The sequence below is a fragment of the Chionomys nivalis genome, chromosome X (assembly GCF_950005125.1).
Source record: "Chionomys nivalis chromosome X, mChiNiv1.1, whole genome shotgun sequence".
NCBI lineage: Eukaryota > Metazoa > Chordata > Mammalia > Rodentia > Cricetidae > Chionomys > Chionomys nivalis.
In genome coordinates, this window is record NC_080112.1 from 32,427,471 (window position 1) to 32,446,608 (window position 19,138).

The window sequence follows — 19,138 nt, forward strand, 5'->3', positions numbered from 1 at the left end:
GTATGTGGTCGATTTTTGAGAAGGTTCCATGAGCTGCAGAGAAGAAGGTATATTCTTTCCTATTTGGGTGGAATATTCTATAGATGTCTGTTAAGTCCATTTGATTCATTACCTCCATTAATTCTCTTATTTCTCTGTTAGGTTTCTGTCTAATTGACCTGTCCATTGGTGAGAGAGGAGTATTAAAGTCTCCTACTATTAATGTGTGCGGTTTGATGGCTGCCTTCAGTTTTAACAATGTTTCTTTTACGTACGTGGGTGCTTTTATATTAGGGGCATAGATATTCAGGATTGAGATTTCATCCTGATGAATTGTTCCTGTTATGAGTAGAAAATGTCCCTCTCCATCTCTTCTGATTGATTTAAGTTTGAAGTCAACTTCGTTAGAAATTAGTATGGCCACACCTGCTTGTTTCCTAGGTCCATTTACTTGATAAGCCTTATCCCAGCCCTTTACTCTGAGTAGGTGCCTGTCTTTGTGGTTGAGGTGTGTTTCTTGTAAACAGCAGAATGTTGGATCCTGTTTTCGTATCCAATCTCTTAGTCTGTGCCTTTTTATAGGTGAGTTGAGTCCATTGACATTAAGTGATATTAATGACCAGTGGTTGTTAACTCCGGTCATTTTTTTTTAGTAGTAGATTTTGTGTGTTTCCCTTCTTTGAGATGTGCTGGTAAAGGGTCTCTAGATGTCTGAGTTACTGTGGTCATTGTTGGACTCCTTGATTAGTGATTTTCCTTCTATTACTTTCTGTAAGGCTGGATTTGTGGCTACGTATTGTTTAAATTTGTTTTTATCCTGGAAAATTTTGTTTTCTCCATTTATAGTGAACGAGAGCTTGGCTGGGTATAGTAGTCTGGGCTTGCATCCATGGTCTCTTAGTTTCTGCAGTACATCTATCCAGGACCTTCTGGCTTTCATGGTTTCCATAGAGAAGTCAGGTGTAAGTCTGATAGGTTTACCTTTATAAGTAACTTGGCCTTTTTCCTTTGCTGCTCTTAGTATTCTTTCTTTATTCTGTATGCTTTGTGTTTTGATTATTATATGGCGAGAGGATTTTGTTTTTGATCCAGCCTATTCGGTGTTCTGAATGCTTCTTGAACCTTCATAGGTATATCTTTCTTTAGGTTGGGAAAGTTTTCTTCTATAATTTTATTAAATATATTTTCTGGACCGTTGAGCTGTGCTTCTTCTCCTTCTTCTATTCCTATTATTCTTAGGTTTGGTCTTTTTATTGTGTCCCATATTTCCTGAATGTTTTGTGATGAGAATTTGTTGGCCTTGCTGTTTTCTTTGATCAGCGTGTTTATTTTCTCTATGGTGTCTTCAGAATCTGAGATTCTTTCTTCTATCTCTTGTATTCTGTTGGTTATGCTTGCTTCTGTAGTCTCTATTCGTTTACCTAGATTTTCCCTGTCCAGCTGGCCTTCTGTTTGTGTTTTCTTCTTTGCCTCCATTTCAGTTTTTAAGTCTTGAACTGTTTCCATTATCTGTTTGATTGTTTTTCCTTGGTTTCCTAGGGTATCATTCACTGATTTACTCAATTCTTCAAACTTTCTGTTACACTTCTCATCCATTTCTATAAGGGCATTTTTTACATGCTGTTTAAGGGCGTCAATCACTTTCATAAAGTCAATTTTATCTACTTCTTCATGATTAAGGTGTTCATGTCCTCCTGTTGTGAGGTCGCTGGGTTCTGGTGGTTTCATATAGTTTTTCAGATTGTTGGGTGAATTCTTGCATTGGCGCCTGCCCATCTCTTTCTCCGAATGCTCCCCTATGGATCTTCTTTTACTGGATCAGGTCTCCTTGCCTACTGATGTACCTTCCCAGTGATGGCACCCTGCAGTGATAGCTCTCCTGGTGCTCCAATGATGTCTCTCCTGGTACCAATATCAGATCTCCGTGCCCAAAGACGGCTCTCCTGGTACCGAGATTAGCTCTCCCACTGATGGCTCTCCTGGTGCCAAGATCAGATCTCTGTGCAGGTTGGGTAGTTCCTAAACAAAGCTCCTACCTTGCTTGGTGCAGGCAGGCCAGTGAACCAAAGGAAGTCTCGCCTGCCTACTTGCCCTGAGGATTTGCCCCCAGCGCCAGACAGACTGAGCTGGATGGTGTTATGTGCCCAAAGAGGAGAGGGGGCAGAAGGAAGAAGGGTTCTGGATGCAAGCTGGGTGGGCCAAGAAGAGAGAGGCAGTATGCAGGGTGTAGAGCCCCTGCAGGGAGCCCAGGGAGTATAGGGTGGGGGATGAGGAACTTCAGAGTTCCCTGTCCAGGGCTGCTTCCGCCGCCACCGGTCACAAACTCACCCCGCTGCTGTCTCTCCTGGTGCCTAGATCAGATCTCCGTGCAGGTTGAGTAGTTCCTAAACAAAGCCCTTACCTTCTTGTTGCAGGCAGGCCAGTGAAACAAAGGAAGTCTCGCCTGCCTACTTGCCCTGAGGATTTGCCCCCAGCGCCAGACAGACTGAGCTGGATGGTGTTATGTGCCCAAAGAGGAGAGGGGGCAGAAGGAAGAAGGGTTCTGGATGCAAGCTGGGTGGGCCAAGAAGAGAGAGGCAGTATGCAGGGTGTAGACTTGCTGAGACATCTTGCTCGCTCATGCTTAAATTATTTTTAAATGTTTTTTCATGAGAGTTCACATATGAGAACAGTGTTTAGATCATTTCTACCCTTTCCATTCCTCCTTCCAAGGCCTCCATATCCTCCTTCAGTCCTCCATTCCTTCTAAAATTAATGCTTCTCTAATTATTCACTGGTTTTCCACCTTCCTAATATTGCAACCCTTTAATGCAGTTCCTCATGTTGTGGTGACCCCCCAACTGTAAAATTATTTTGTTGCAACTTTGTAGCTGTAATTTTGCTACTGTTGTATATTATAATGTAAATATCTGTGTTTTATGGGGTTTTGGGTGTTACAGCCCACAGGTTGAGAGAATCACATACATACACCATACACAACCCTCTCCTGGGTTTAATGTGGGATGGCCTTATGTCTATGTGTTGCTTTTATTGGTTAATGAATAAAGTAAGTAGTTTCTTTGTGATTATTTCTGGAGTCTGGGCATATGGGAAACAAACTAGTGGTCTCTTACAACAAATTGACACCAACTAAAATCTACTTAAAACCTGAGTGAGTTTGGGAAAAGTTCTAGGTACACACACACACATACACACACATACACAGAGTTAAGCATGGCTTAATGCCTCACCTCCTTTAAGAGAGGTCTTACTGATTCAGCAATAGCAGAAAAAAGGCCACACGGTTTTGAAACGGAGACTTCCTAGGCCATGCTGCCAGTGCGAACTCAGGCTCTTTAAGTAAGGTGAGCATTTAAATGGGGTTTGTGGGCAGCATGATGCAAGTTACTTGGTAGCAGCCTGGGGCAACCAGTTACCAGAGTTGAGGTGGTTAGAACGGCTCCCACCTGGCCATCTCAGATGCTGTGAATGGACTTCCTTTCCTGAATGTTGAATTTAGTCGAGCAAGCAGGCAGGACCATATTTTCCCTAGCAATGCCATAGATTAGGTTTGTAAGAAGCACTTAGCATTTTAAGAAGTTGTCCTGGTCAGAAAAGGATTGCAGATATGCAATAAGGATATATTCAGACATAAAAGACCTCTAAATGAGACACGGTGTGTTTAAAAAAAATGTACATAGGCTTGGGAGAGAGAAGAAAATTAGCAAAGAGACAGTAAATGTAATTTAAAAAGAGTATAGACAGTCATAGATTAAAGAAGTAAAGATAATAAAATAAATATTAAACTTACAGAAAAGGTAATAGAGTAAGAAAAATAAGTCAAGTAAAGATGGAATATACAAAGAAAATCTTGATTATGTATATTATCGTGTTTTCTTTGAACTTTTTGACTGTGAAGGAGATAAGTACAGAGAGACATTTCATTGTATGGACTGCAAAGATAAACCGACATAAACCTATCTTAATTTTAGAATTTGGGTTGTTCAGAACTTGTTGATTTGGAAAAGAGATTCTTCTTTTGTTTAATTCCAGACTAATGTCACTTGATAGACCAAAACCCCCCAAAAGGTTGTCATAAACACTCCCCAAAATTGCTTCATGCAATAAAAAGCAGAAAGCAGTTTGGAAAGATCTACACCCAAATTCCCAAATATTGTGAATAAATGTTTGTTTACATTTAATGGGGGATATGCTATAGAGATTTGCATTGGTATGAATCTTGGTTTGTTGATAGAAATTTACGGTCAATTTTGTTATACTGTGTATATGTTTTTCTGGTCTTGATTAAGGTATTTTGTTTGCACAGATCATTTAAAAATATAATATATATTTAAGAAATATAGGTTAATAGATAGTCATCTATAATAGTCAAGCCTGTAGTCATGTTAGTTAGGTTTTCTAGATATACAGAGATATATTTCAGGTGGATAGGGATTATTCAAATATTTGAAAGACTTTCAGAATATGACATTTAAGATGTTCAAGATGTTAGGACTTTTCATAACAGTGAGACACATCTGCTCCTGGCAGCACCAATCTGCTTCAAGTAGCTGGGCATCTAAGAGGCTCCTCATAGAGTTTTTTAGCTATTTGGGCAAAAAACTGCTCTTGCCTGGACTTCTTGACAGTATGTTATATGAACTGCACATACAGGACCCACAGAGAAATGACTGCTAAACTTGCCTAAAGATGAGACAGTCGTTCAGGGTTCCTGCTTCATGAAAGAGTCTTCTAGACATTCTGTAGAACACAGAAAAAAGTGACTGACAAACTGCCAATATAGATGGAAATATCGTTGAAATTTCCTGCTTCATGGAAATGTCTGCCAGATACTATGGGCCAGTAAGCTGAAGAAAAAGTTTGGGTGACTGTCCAGGTATTGAGATGTCTCTATCAATTCTAGAGTTTTGGAAGTTGCTTATAGTGTACTTCCTGTTTACTTAGGTAATATTATATCCTTCTGGAGTCTTTGATGGAGTTGAAGAATAGATAGTTATAATTATAGTATTCCTTAGTTATGATAAAAGATAAAGTAGATATAAATATTGTAACTGTAATTATTGCCTGATAACTGTTTTGTTATATGTAATTTTGCTGTGTTAAAGTTAAAACTTTCATTTTTATTTAAACAGAAAAGGGGAAATGATGTGTGGGGCTATTCTGTTTATGTGTTACTTTTATTGGGTAATGAATAAAGAAACTGTCTTGGCCTGTGATAGGGCAAAAGAGTAGAGCTAGGCAGAGAAAACTAAACAAAATGCTGGGAGAAAGAAGGCAGAGTCAAAGAGAAGCCATACAGCCTGGCTGGAGACGACACAGGAACTTTATGCAGTAAACCACAGTCCCACAATAATATACAAATTAATATAAATGGAATAAGTTAAGATGTAAGAGACAATAAGAAGCTAGAGATAATGGGTCAAGCAGTGATTTAATTAATACAGTTTCTGTGTGATTATTTCAGACTGAATAGCTGGGAACAAACAAGCTGTCTCCCACTACATGGGTTTCTTTGGTATTGTTTATGTGAATATGTTTTTTGGTGTTTATGACTGACTACTTGGGGTTGAATAACCTATCAGGGAACTTGTCCCTGGAGAAACTGATTCTCCCTCTCCCAACAATTATAATTACCAGGATCAAAGTGGGGCCTTCTGAGATTTCCAAGATTCTTGGTGCAGGAATAGCATTTTTTGGCTGGTAGCAGTCCTAGTGTGTGGTAAGATCAAGTTATTAGCATTTAGTGTTTGACTTGGCATGGGAGCCGTAGAGGAACTTTTTTATGGGGTCATAGAATATCATCTTGACATTCGTATATGGAAGGATTGTTTGAGTTGCTTAATACCTGTAAATTTACTTTCTAGTCAAAACAACCAAAGTGAAGTCTGTGATTTGCAACTTTCCTATACAATCCTATAGATATTCTCCTCTGAGTTTAGTAAGAAGATAAAAATTCAACAATCCAATTTAAAACTATTAAGAAATAGGGAGAGTAAATATGGAAAGAAATAAAAATACAAATTGAACATGGTGAGTTACTATATTTGAAAAGTAAAGCCAGGCATGATGGATCATGACTACAATCTTAGAACTTGGAAGACTGAGTCAAAAAAAGCAGGTTGAGTTCAAGGACAGACTGGGATACATAGCAAATTTCAAAACAGCACAAATTACTAATTGAGACTCTGTCTCAATATGTCAATCAATCAATCAACAAATAAATGTGAATAGATGAAAAGTGCCTTTAAAATGGATTTCCTGTGGAATGAATGCAATATACTTCTAGAGGATTTTATTTCAAAAATAGAAAAATCAGTTAAAACTCTATCACTTTTCAGGAGTCAAAATTATGGCAAACCTTTTTCCCCCTAATTTTCATTTTTAAAAGAACATCAACAATAACTAGGTAAATAGTGAAAGGGAAAAAAGAAATTGACATCTCCTGTTTTTAAAAAAAAATGCACATTGGGCAATGGGAAGAAGAAAATGGCTACTACAGAGATCACCTGAAACACCCCTGGAACAGAATAGTGTGCTTTCTCTGAATTCCCTTGGCAATTCTCCCAATTATTTAAAGATTCTTTTATAATGGGCTTGCCCATTCTACCTCCCCTGAAGAGCAGACTCAGATTTTTATAGGGTCCAGGGAGTATCTCTTTCCCTAAAACTGTCTGCCCCAATTTGTTTTCATTAGTGTAGAAATGAAAACAAATGGAGTCCCCAGTGACCCTAAGCAGAAGAGATGCTGCATTCTCCCATCACTTCTTTCTGCAGACTTCTGAGCTCACACAGGAAGCTTTCCAAGATAAGGATCCCCCTTCAGGGTTTGTGCACATTAATTTGAATTATTTCAAACTAGTCTGTCAGCAATCACAACTAATCACCATAAGTTCATTTTTAACCAAATAGAGGTTTTGTAGTTTCAGAGTCCCCTCAAGATCTCACCATTAAAAGGATGCTTGCCTTCTGGTCTGAATATAGCTGCTCTGTTCACATAATATCACCTTCCTGTTACTGTCTTTAGAATATGCATGAACAAAAGATCTCATAAATAGCTGTGGTTAATTTTTGGAATTTTTATTTATCGAAATTCCTTTGTCTGTTGTGCAAATTCAGACTAAGTTCTGTAGCCCTGGACAGCTGGTTCACCTCGGCACATTTTCTCTCTGTCCATCACTGGCTGTGCTCTGTTAATGATGGAAGTCACAAAATAATCCCACACCAGTTCAGAATTATGAATAATAAAAGAGTTATTTATTTAAAGGAAAACTTACAGGTTACTGTCCTAGATAACAGTCTTCTGCGGGAACAGGAACAGAGTCTAGCAGCAAGAAGAGGGAGCCAGAAGCAAGAGAGCAGGCATACGTTTACAGCTGTTTTACGTTTAAGACACCATGCCCAAGTGGGTTGGTATGTTAAAGGCTATTGGCTGAAGGAGCAGAATGTGCTCCCACTGCACCCTGTGCTCTCATTTGTGTCACGCTGCTCTCTTCTTCCACAACACAGCCTAGAATTGTGATTTCTCCTGCTTCTTATATAGTCCTCTCTACCTGTACACCCATGTTGCTTCACTCCACACACTACAGCTACCAAGTTCTTATAAGCTTTGCAGTCTGTAGCTAAGCACCATGCTTGTGGCTGTGGGGCACACAAAGATGTGAAAGCAGTCTATCACTTTCCTCATTTCCTGCAGTGCTATTACACATTACCCTCCATTGCAGTTATTTCTGATTCCATGGCTCTTCACAGTTGGACATTAGAAGCAATGAAGACTAAAACCTTCAATTTCTTTTCCTGGCACCATGTCTCTGTGCTTAAGCTCTCCTGTTACAGTAGAAGACGGCACCACCAGAAAAATCCAGTCAGCCAGCATGGATGTCTTTGAGTAATGTTTGACTCCTTCCTCTCTTCTCTGTCTTTTGTGGATAATCACTACATGCTTCTGCAATGTGTTCTCTCTAAACCAAGCTTGATGCCACCATCTTCATTGGTCAGCATCTGGGGCCTTCATCATTCCACAAGCGTTTCTCAACTGTGAGGAAACCTTGGAGGGATCAGAACTTAGACAAATCCCTGACAGGTTTACAAATAGGGAGAGACAACAAACTTATGTCTGTTTCCTCACTCATTGGAGACAAAGGGAGCTTGAAACAAAGGCCTAGTCCTGCAAATTAAAGGTCAGTACCAGGATGTGCTTGAACAAAACCCTAGGCTATTAGCCTCTCTGTCTTTGTTCAAACTAATTCAGGAAGATAAAACCCTCAAAGACCTCGAAAATCCCTAGCCCTCTGGAGAGGCCTGACAATGGCTTCCTGAGTGCCTCTGATTTGCAAAGCAGAGGATCTTTTCTCTGGGTGCCTGCTGTGTGCCTGTTTTCTCAGGTCAAATAAAAGTGTCTCTTCACTGGTTAATTCTGTCTGCTTTGTCTGAGAAGTTCCCTGCTGCCACCTGTCAGTTCAATATTTTTCTTGTCTTTTAATTCTTTAACTGTCACAGGAAATGAGCCCTATCAAGACCTGCAGTATACTTCACTAAAGTGAGAAAATGCTTCTAGATATACATTCCTTTGTCCATTGTTTCTGGCCTCTAGAATGTTGTTTGTTTTACAAAGAGAAAGAATCCTTTATCTGTTTTTCTCTAAAAGGTCATGTGATCAGATTCCTCTTCTGTAGGGGAGTTACAGAAGGTTCAAAAATGGGAAGCATACTAAGAGGGATTATCTAAAACAGGTTATAATTCTGGGATCTGGGTGTCAGCTTATTTAATAGCGACTATGTGTTATAAACCAAATGTTAACTTTGGTCAACAAACTAGTCTGTACCAATGTACCATGTTTGATGAGACAGGACACACTGAGATGTGGATATTAAGTCTCTTTCTGTCCTCATTTACTTCTGGATTGAGTGTGTCCCCCGAAAGTTATTGGCTCAGAAACTGTATTCCACAACCTGATAATGGTGGGAGGTGAGGAATGTTTTCCATGGGTTTGGAGGCCTCATGGATTTCTTAATGCCTTCCTCCTATAATTTTATTCTTGGTATATTTTAACCTGTGGCCCATAAAGGTATATTTTAACCTGTGGCCCATGCATCTAAAGATAGTTATGAATGTATGCCAACAGACATTCATAGGTAACAATGCTGTATTTTAATGTCAGAAGGTTGGCACACATGCTAGTGGGATCAAATTGTTACTGAATGATTGTTTAAAGCAAATGCAAAGTCTGCAAGTTTGCCTTTTTGTTGTTGTTGTTGTTTTTGCATGTGCCTATACTCCTCCCTCTTTGGTTCATGAGTTGAGTCAATATGAGGCTTGTATCAAATGTAGCTGCCTTATAGTTATCACGATTACTATAACTATGAACCACCAATCAACCTCTTTTCTTGGTAACTACTCAGTTTTCACTATGGTGTTATAGCAACCTAATACTTCTTCTCCAGTAGTTATGTGCACAGTGTACGACAACTGAGAACTAGGAAGGTCATTGTGGCTCCAAAGTTCATCTATCAGATATGTTGATATTTGATCTAAGGTTCTGTAGGATTCTAAATACTGCAAGATATTTACATTGTCCACCATTCCATCCCTCCCCATGTACCTGAGTGTTTTTCAAGCCTGAGTGTACATTAGAATTGGAAAAATTAAAATATTAGTGAAACTCCTGATTATTTGAAATGATAAATTTCATGCTATATGCAGTTTACTCTTCCAAGTTCTAAAACCAAGTAATTCTCTACACAAGGAAATGGAGCAAATATCTCCACTCTTCAGTATAGGGTATACACAATAACTTTCTTCCAAAAGAGGATAAAGAGTATTGCAAGAAGGAAAGAGAAGAAGCTATTAGTTAGAGAAACCCAACAAATCTCAGGCAAGTTATGAAGGTATAAAAGATGTCAACAGTAATGGGCCATGTTATAGCAAGTACCATTGACATGATACCATAAAATGGCACTTTGCCTGTGATCTTCCTAAGATGTATAGTCCAAATATAAATGTGAGAAAAACATTAGAAAATTCTTAAATGAGGGACATTATGGTAATTTCCCTGTTGAGGTTCTCTCTTCTTCTCTCTTCCCAACTGACTCTACATTGTTACAACATAGCAAAAACACCAATCACCACACTAAGAAAATAGGAGTAAGGTATGGACATTGCTTAATGTATCAACACTGGATCATTAATTGCCCCCAACTGTCCTATAATAATATGTTAATAGGGGAAACTGAATCTAGGGTATAGAGGAACTACTGGTATTATCTTCACAATAACTAACAGCTTTTGTAAATCAACAATTTTTTTTAAAAGTTTTACTTACTTCATAAATACTAAACAAATAAGTTTATATATTATCATAGACAACAGTATTTTTATTTTATTAACTCTCCTGCTGATTTCAAATTAATTGCAGAGTGGGATTCAAGCATCATTGGTGCATCTGGCCTTGCAAGTCAAGATGATAATTGTTAGCCTGTTTCATTTCACTGATCTTTGTTTTCTTTAGTTTTTTTTTTTTTTTTTTTTTTTTTTTTTTTTTTTTTTTTCGGTTTTTCAAGACAGGGTTTCTCTGTAGCTTTGGTGCCCCTCCCGGAACTAGCTCTTGTAGACCAGGCTGGCTTTGAACTCCCAGAGATCCGCCTGCCTCTGCCTCCCGAGCACTGGGATTAAAGGCGTGCGCCACCACCGCCCGGCATTTTATAAGTACATTTATTGATGGGCCTTATGTCTTGACTTAGGCCCAGCCAATTTCCTCAATCAAATCTGAAGAAGTTGAGATATCCAGTTTGTTATGGGAGGGACCTCAGGCTGGCATTAGATTTTTTAATATGCCTCAGTCAGACTTAGAACAATATCAAGTACAGCCAACCCTCTGTATTAACAGGTTCTATATCTGCACGTATAACCTATTGAAAATAAAAAATACTTGGGAAAATAAATTTGTACAAGTTGTTTTCTGGTCACCATTCCCTAAATAATGAAGTATAGCATTTATTTAGTTTTACATTTCATTTTATATAAAATAAAATTTTAAATTTTATTGGGCACTAAAAGCAATCTGGAGATGGTACAAAGTGTATAAGAGGATGGACATAGTTTTTATGTAAATACTGTATTATTTTATCTAAGGGACTTAAGTGTGGATTTGGGCATTTGGATGGTGGGTATCCTAGAAGCAATCAAACTTGGATACAGAGACAGGACTGTGCTCTCTGGATTTCCCCAGTTAAACCAAGCCACTATCTCTAGACATATGTTTCCATGTCATTTCCAATATGATCTTCTTGAAGATGACTCATATTAAGACTTGGTCTTTGTGAGGACACAAGACTTTATCTTTCTTGTGAATTTTAGGCCCCTGCTTTAGTCACTGACTGAATATAGAAGGCAGTGGGAAAACCTCCAAAATGATTCTCCCTAACTCCTGTTTCTTTGCCTTCTTTCTCATTCTTTAAAGTTTCCCCTAAGAGACTTCATCTGCAATGTTAGACTTCTTGAACAATGTGACCATGGACCACCCAAATTCTTCCTTAGACTACAGCTTTGAAGTAAGGTTTTCCAGATAATATTGGAGTGTTGGAATTGATCTCAGTTCAACTTCATCTTGAACTTTTTTTTTGTTGTTGCTTGCTGATCCTTTTATTTGTTCCCTGTAGTTCACTAATATGTGAATTCTCTTCCATTATGACAATATAGTACATCTGTCAAACCAAACTTCTCTTTTGATTCACAGCCAAATTTTTCCCTCCACATGCCTGGCACATGTTGTACAAATATTATCAGTCTAGGAACAACTTTTTCAAATCTATTGCTCTCTATTGAACTTTACCTTTCTTCTACCTTTGCCCCTATTTAATATATTCTTCTTGCTCTTTATTTCTTCGACCATAGAAGAAATTCTTCTAATTTCTCCTCCCTACTTACCAATATTATCAGATATTTGAGAAAAACTGCAATCTGCAAATGAAACAGAATAGTAAACTGAAAAAAAAGGAATTTAGAAGAAACAGAGACAACACTGAAGTAGAAAACTTAAAAGAAAGTTCCTAAAACTGATAAAAATTTATCTATGTTACAAAACAACATTTTTGGAAAAAATATTTTTTAAAGGAAAAATCATATATGAAAGTTTTGCATATGTATAAAATTTTCAAGATACCATATATAGTCGAGACTGGCCCTGAGCTCACTACAATCCTACTACTTCAACTTCTAAAGTGCTAGAATTCTAAGTCACTGTGTCCAGCAAAAGATTTAACATTAAAAATATAAAGATAAGAAAACTAGAATTTGATGCAGAAATTATAAAACAACATTGGTAGAGTTCCTTTAATTGATTTCACTTCTGCCTTCAGTTTGAAGTATGGACTAAACAGACATCTTTGAATGTCTTGCACCTTTAAAGTCAAATAAGACAGAGCCTCATATACCTGTTTCTGGTATATGAAGTTGCTCTAGGGCCCTTCATCATATAGGTGATTTTGTAGAATCTCAACAAGGTTTTTCTAAAATGGTTAATTGGTCATAGTGTTCTAACTCTGAATTCAACCCATTATGTTGAATTTATTATTTATTTATTATTAACATTATTCTACATGGTATTGTCATATGCTATGTACAGAGGCTAGATGGCAACTGGTTATGTAGCCCAAATATGCCTTTCACAATCTTTGTACCATAACTTCCTAAATGTGGGATTACAGATATATGCCATTATGCCTGGCTTCCATACTGCTCTTGAGAGGTTTTTGTTTTGTTTTGTTTGCCATTTTATGTAGGCTTCCTAATAAAAGAGGATGTTTTAATATCTAACCTTAAACAAGGGTACTAAAAGTGTCCTATTAAAAAGAGTCCTATAGTCATTGATACTTATTATTATTTAAAGAATATTTATTTAATGTTCAGGCATTTCCCTAAATAAGCAATGAATGGGACTAAATTGCTTTTGTATTTTTATTATATTTTAATTAAGAAAAGGATTTTTAAATTTAAATATATTTTTGATAAAAATCTCACAAGTAATGGTCCTAAATTCTACACTGAAGGGCCATTCATCTCTCAGTAAGAATGATGACCTAAGCAAGTAAGTCTCAAGATCAAAACTTAAGTAGAGAATTGGAAACTTCCTTTTTAGCCTGAAACCCAAATAAAATTTTTAATCCAGATATTGCTTGAGAGCCCTGTACTTGAATATTTTATCATCAACTTTATATTTCTATTAAAGTTTTATTTGGACTCCATTTAATTCTTGACATTCATATGCTTCTTCTCCAAACTCTCAAATTAGGGAAGGCAGAAGGTAGGTAAAAATAAAATGAAATTAAATAACATAAATTCCAAATACTCAAAGGTCTTTTAGTATCTATAATGTGTCCTTTGCCCTTATCAATAAAGCAATAACAGAAAGAATAGCTTTTATGAAATATTACATTATCACAAACACTGTGCTGAGCACAAACAGAAAGATTTTATTCAGTTTGAAAAATCTTTTGTAGAAAGCAAAGTCCAATTGTTATTCCTGATGTACACATTAGACCACTGAGGCAAGTGTGTACAAGAGACATAAAGTACAGAGACAGTACATAAACTGCCCATGATCTAGTAATGGAAGGGGCCGCAGTAGAAAGCAGGGTCATTAACTCCAGGTACTCCTTGCTCTCTTTTATTATTATTTGAGATTATAATATAATTCCATAATTTCCTCCTTCCCTTTCCTCCCTCCAAACCATTCTATAGATCCATACTTGCTCTCCTTCTAATTCATGGTCTCTTTTTTCATAATTCTTGTTTTATGCATATGTGTATTTACATATACATTCACAAATATAATCTGTTCAGTTTATATACTGTTATTTGTATGTATGTATTACAGGACTGACTCATTTTGTATTGAATGTTGGGCCAAAACCAACTCAGGGCCTGTACCTCGAGGCCTGTAGGACAGAGAAAAGCCTGGCTTGAGTTTGAAGGAGAGTCAAAGCTACAAAGTGGGGATGAGACAGCAAATTCTAGTTAGACACTCCTTCAGCCAGAGAAAGGGCTTGGCTGTGACTTGTTGGCTGGAGATACCCCCACATCACACAATGTCACTTAACCTATATAAGCTGATGCTCACAGTAATAAAGTTCCTACTTTTACTTGACTCCTTATCACGTCTGATTGTCCTACACTGTGGGGCTGTGGAATGTTCAGATACTGTACTCACCGTTCCCTGGGGAATAAGGCTAAGGAGGCCTGGCAATTGATTATCTAATTGGTGTGCTCTTCACTCAGTAATATTATTTATCTTACTATCAGCATTCCTTAGTTGACTGTAAATTTTGTATAGGGTTGATGTCACATGGTCTTTACCCTGTCCACTTATGCTTGTCTGTTGTTGTCATTACTCAGTCCTGTGTAGGAAGGCATGTTGTTGAGACTCTACAGGTGACACTTTTGAATTCTCCCTGACCATCCGGTTCTTAAAATCTTTCTACCTACTCTTCTACAATGTTCCCCAAGTCTTAGTTGTGGGAGTGTTTTGTAGATATGTCCATTAGAATTGGGCTAAAAAAATGTACATTTTGATTGGTTGTGATTTTTTTGCAATGGTTTTTATCTGTTGTGGCGTACGCCTTTAATCCCAGCACTTAGGAGGCAGAGGCAGGCGGATCTCTGTGAGTTCGAGACCAGCCTGGTCTACAAGAGCTAGTTCCAGGACAGGAACCAAAACCACAGAGAAACCTTGTCTCGAAAAAGCAAAAAATAAATAAATAAATAAATAAAAAATAAAGAGAAACTTCCTTGAAGAGGGACTAGAACTACGCCTATCTGTTGGTATAAGTACAAATATTTAGAAGGTAATTAGCATTTCTGTTAGTTTAGTAAAGTGATGGTTGTAGGTTCTTCATTAAGATCTATGACTTGACTAGCCATAGATAATTGACTTGTCTCCCAGCATCAGGCATTATTTTCCTCTTACTTGCTTAAGACAGTCCAATTAGAAATCTTTTGGTTACTACCAAAACAGTAACCATGTTTGCTATGACTGTATCCTTATGGTTATTGTGACACACTGGTAGTTGTTGTGGTCCATAGGTTTTACAGCTGCTTAGGACTGTGGGCTACTTCTTTCCTTTGGATCCTCTCATTCTTAAAGTAGCTACTCTTGGTACCTTCAGATAACACTTCTTTGAGGTTAGGTTCTCTTTTCTGTCTCTTTATTTTAAGTTCACAATTCACAGACCAGTTTGAATATCATCTTTTCCAGAAAACATCCCTTTCTCAGTTATCAGTATTACATCAATTTCCGTTCACACCTCTATGTCTTAGGTTAAGTCCCCTGACATTGGAGGTGATGTATACTGTGAATATGTTTTATTGCCATTGGTTAATAGAGAATCTTCTTTCAGCCAATGGCTTAGCAGAGTAAAGCAAGGCTGAAAAAGGTACACAGAGACAGAAGGCACAGTCAGGGAGAAGCCATGTAGCCACCAGAGAAGAAAGATGTGAGCCGCTAGCCAGAACCTTGCTAGTAGGTCTTAAGCCTTGTGGTAAAATATAGTATGACCTAGCTAGAAAGATGCTTAAGCTATTGGCAAAACAGTGTTGCAAATATTATGGTTTTGATGTGATTATTTTAGTGTTGGCTAAGGCCGCTTGTTTGTTCCCAGCAGCCCAGATGATGAAATAATAACACAGAAATTATATTATTTGCAATACTGTTTAGCCAATAGCTTAAATGTGTTTCTGGCTTATTCTTATATCTTAAATTAACCCGTTTCTATTAATCTGTGTATTGCCACGTGGCTGTGGCTTATCCGCAAGGTTCTGGCACATCTGTACCCAGTGGTGGCTACATGGCTTATCACTGACTCTGCCTTCCTTCTTCTAACATTCAGTTTAGTTTTTCTGCCTAGCTCTACTCTGTCCTATCACAGGCCAAAAGAGTATCTTTATTTATTAACCAATAAAAACACTTATACAGAAGGATTTCCCACATCATCTCCCCTTTTCTGTCCAAATAAAAAGGAAGGTTTTAATTTCAACATAGTAAAATCATATATAAAAAAAACAGATATCAACCAGGAATTATAGTTACAATTTTTATATCTACTTTTTCTGTAATCATAGCTAAGAAAAACTATAATTATAATTATTTATTCTTCAACTCTATCAAAGAGCCCAGAAGGATATAATATTACCCAAGTTAACAGAAAGTGCATTGTAAGAAATTTCTAAAAGTCTAGAATTGACAGAGACATCTTGCTGCCTGGACAGTCACCCAAAATTCTTCTGTATCATTGGGGCATCCAATCTTCAGCCAACAGGCCCATAGTATCCAGAAAACATTTCCATGAAGCAGGAACCCCAAAGGACTGTCTCACCTTCTTTAGGCAACTTCAGCAGTCATTTTTCTATGGGTCCTGCATGTCTAGTTCATACAGTATAATATCAAGCAGTCCAGGCAAGAGTAGTTTCTTGCCCAAATGGCTAACAAACTTCACCCATAAGGAGCCTCTTTGATGTCCATCTTCCTCCTGAAGTTATTAGTGCTGCTAGGTACAGATGTGTCTCATTGTTATAAAATGTCCTAAGTTCTTAAGACATTTTAAATGCCATATTCTGAAGGTTTCTGAAAAATTTGAAGGATACCTCTCTAACTGAAATATATCTCTATATATCTGGAAAACCCAACTAGCTTGACTACAAGCTTGACTATTATAGATGACTATTAACCTGTATTTCTTAATTACACATTACATTTTTAAATGAACTGAACAAACACAATACCTTAATCAAGTATATATATATATATCACAAAAATACATATATACATAGCAAAATTGACCTAAAATTTGTATCAATAGACCAAGATACATACCAATGCAAAATATTAGTATCTATAACATATCCCCCTTCAAAAGTAAGCAAACATTTATAAACAATCATTTAGGGAATTTTTGCATATTTATTTCCAAACTGCTTCCTGTTTTTTGTTGGCGAAATAATTTTTGGGGGTTTTCACAGCGACTTTTTTGGGGCTCTTGCTCTTTAAACCTCATTAGTCTGGAAGGAGTCCACAGGTTCTTATCCTCTGTGGAAATAAAAGAACCTCTTTTCCAAATTAACATATCCTTTGACCCATATATTGAGATATAGATACCTTTAAAGTATATATGTTGATTTAGCTTAGTAGCCCATATAATGAAATGTCTCTCCGTACTTAGCTCCTTCACAGTCAAAAAAATTCAAAGAAAATATAATAATATACATAATCCAGACCCTCTGTGTATATTCCATCTTTATGTGGCTCATTTTTCTTACTCTATTATTTTTAAAAGTTTAATATCTACTCCTTTAATCTATGACTTTCTGTTCTCTTTTGTATTACATTTACTGTTTATTCTTTTTCTTCTCTCTACCAAGCCTACATATATTTTTTAAACACACTGTGTCTAATATAGAGATCTTTTATGTCTGAATCTCTCCTATTATGTATTTGAAGTCCATTTCTGTTCAGAAGTACTTCTTAAAATGCTAAGTGGCATTACTAAGACTAAGGCTGCTTTTCCTGCTTTCTCACCAATCCAACATGGTGGAGGTCTGTTCACTGCCTCTGAAACTGCCAGGTGGGAGCCACGCTCATCACCTCAACCCTAGTAACCAGTTGGTCCATGCTGCCACCAAGTAACTTGAAGTATGTTGCCTACAAACCCTATTCAAGTGCTCAGCCTCCTGAAAAGGACAGAGTTTGTGCTGGCAGCATAGACCACTAACCCTTCTTAAAGGAGTCACACAGTTTTTGTTGTTACAACTGAGTTGGGAAGTCTTCTCTTAAAAATAATCATGACTCTGGTTACTTCTAGAAAACAGAGCCCAGCCAAGAAAATGCTGCTACCAAAAAGCCATGCTTAACTCTCTTCTTTTGTACTTAGAATTCTATTTTAAGCTTTCACAGGTTTGACATAAATATAGTCAACCACACTAGGTGCCAATTTGTAGGCAGGGCCTGTTTGTTAATTCCCAGCTGCTCAAATCATAAAATAATCACAAAGAAACTATATGATTCACAATACTATTTGGCCAATAGCTTATGCATATTTCTGGTTTACTCTTATATCTCAAATTAACCCATTTCTATTAATATGTATATCACCATGTGGCTGTGGCTTACTGGCACAGTTCTGGTGCATCTCTCCCTGGTGGCAGCTACATGGCTTCTTACTGACTCTGTCTTCCTTCTCTTGCATCAGTTTAGTTTTCTTGTCTAGCCCTTCTCTTCCCTATTACAGACAAAAGCAGTTCCTTTACTCATTAACTAATAAAAGCAGCACATATACAGAAGGACTTCTCACATCATATCAGGGCTAAGCAGCCAGGAACAAACTAAGGGTCTCCTGCCTACAGACTGGCGTGTCAACGTGGGGCTGACTAAATCCACATAAAACTTGGGAAGGAATCCTAGACACAAAAGAAGAGAGCTAAGCATGGCTTTTTGGTAGCAGTATTTTCTCAGTCAGCTCTGTTTGCTAGAAGTAAGCAGAGGTATGATTCCTTTAAGAGAGGTTTTCCTGATTCAGAGGTAACAGAAAAAAAATTGTGGTTTCGAAATGGTGAATTTCTGGGCCATGCTGCCAGCACAAACTCTGGCTCTTTTGGGAGGCTGAACACTTGAATGGGGTTTGTGGGCAATGAGCTACAAGTTACTTGATGGCAGCATGGGACAACTGGTTTCCAGAGTTGAGGTGGTAAGCCTGGCTCCCACTCAGTAGTCTTAGAGGCAGTTAATGGACCTCCTCTATGTTGGACTAGGAAGAGCCAAAACGCAAAGCAGCCTTAGTCCTAACTTTGCATTTTACGAAGTGGTCATGGTCAGAATAGGATTTCAGATACAGAATAGGATATATTCAGACATAAAAGACCTATAAATGAGACACACTGTGTTTAAAAACGTATGTAGACTTGAAAGAGAGAGGGAAAAAAGTACACACAGTTATAAGAAGAAGTAAAGTCTTTAAAGAGACAGAGTACAGACAATGATAGATTTAAGAAATAAAGAAAAATAAGCCATGTAAAAATAAAATATACATAGAGAGTCTGGATTATGTATATTGTTGTATTTTCTTTAATTATTTTGGCTTTGAAGGAGCTAAGTAAAGAGAGACATTTCATTGTATGG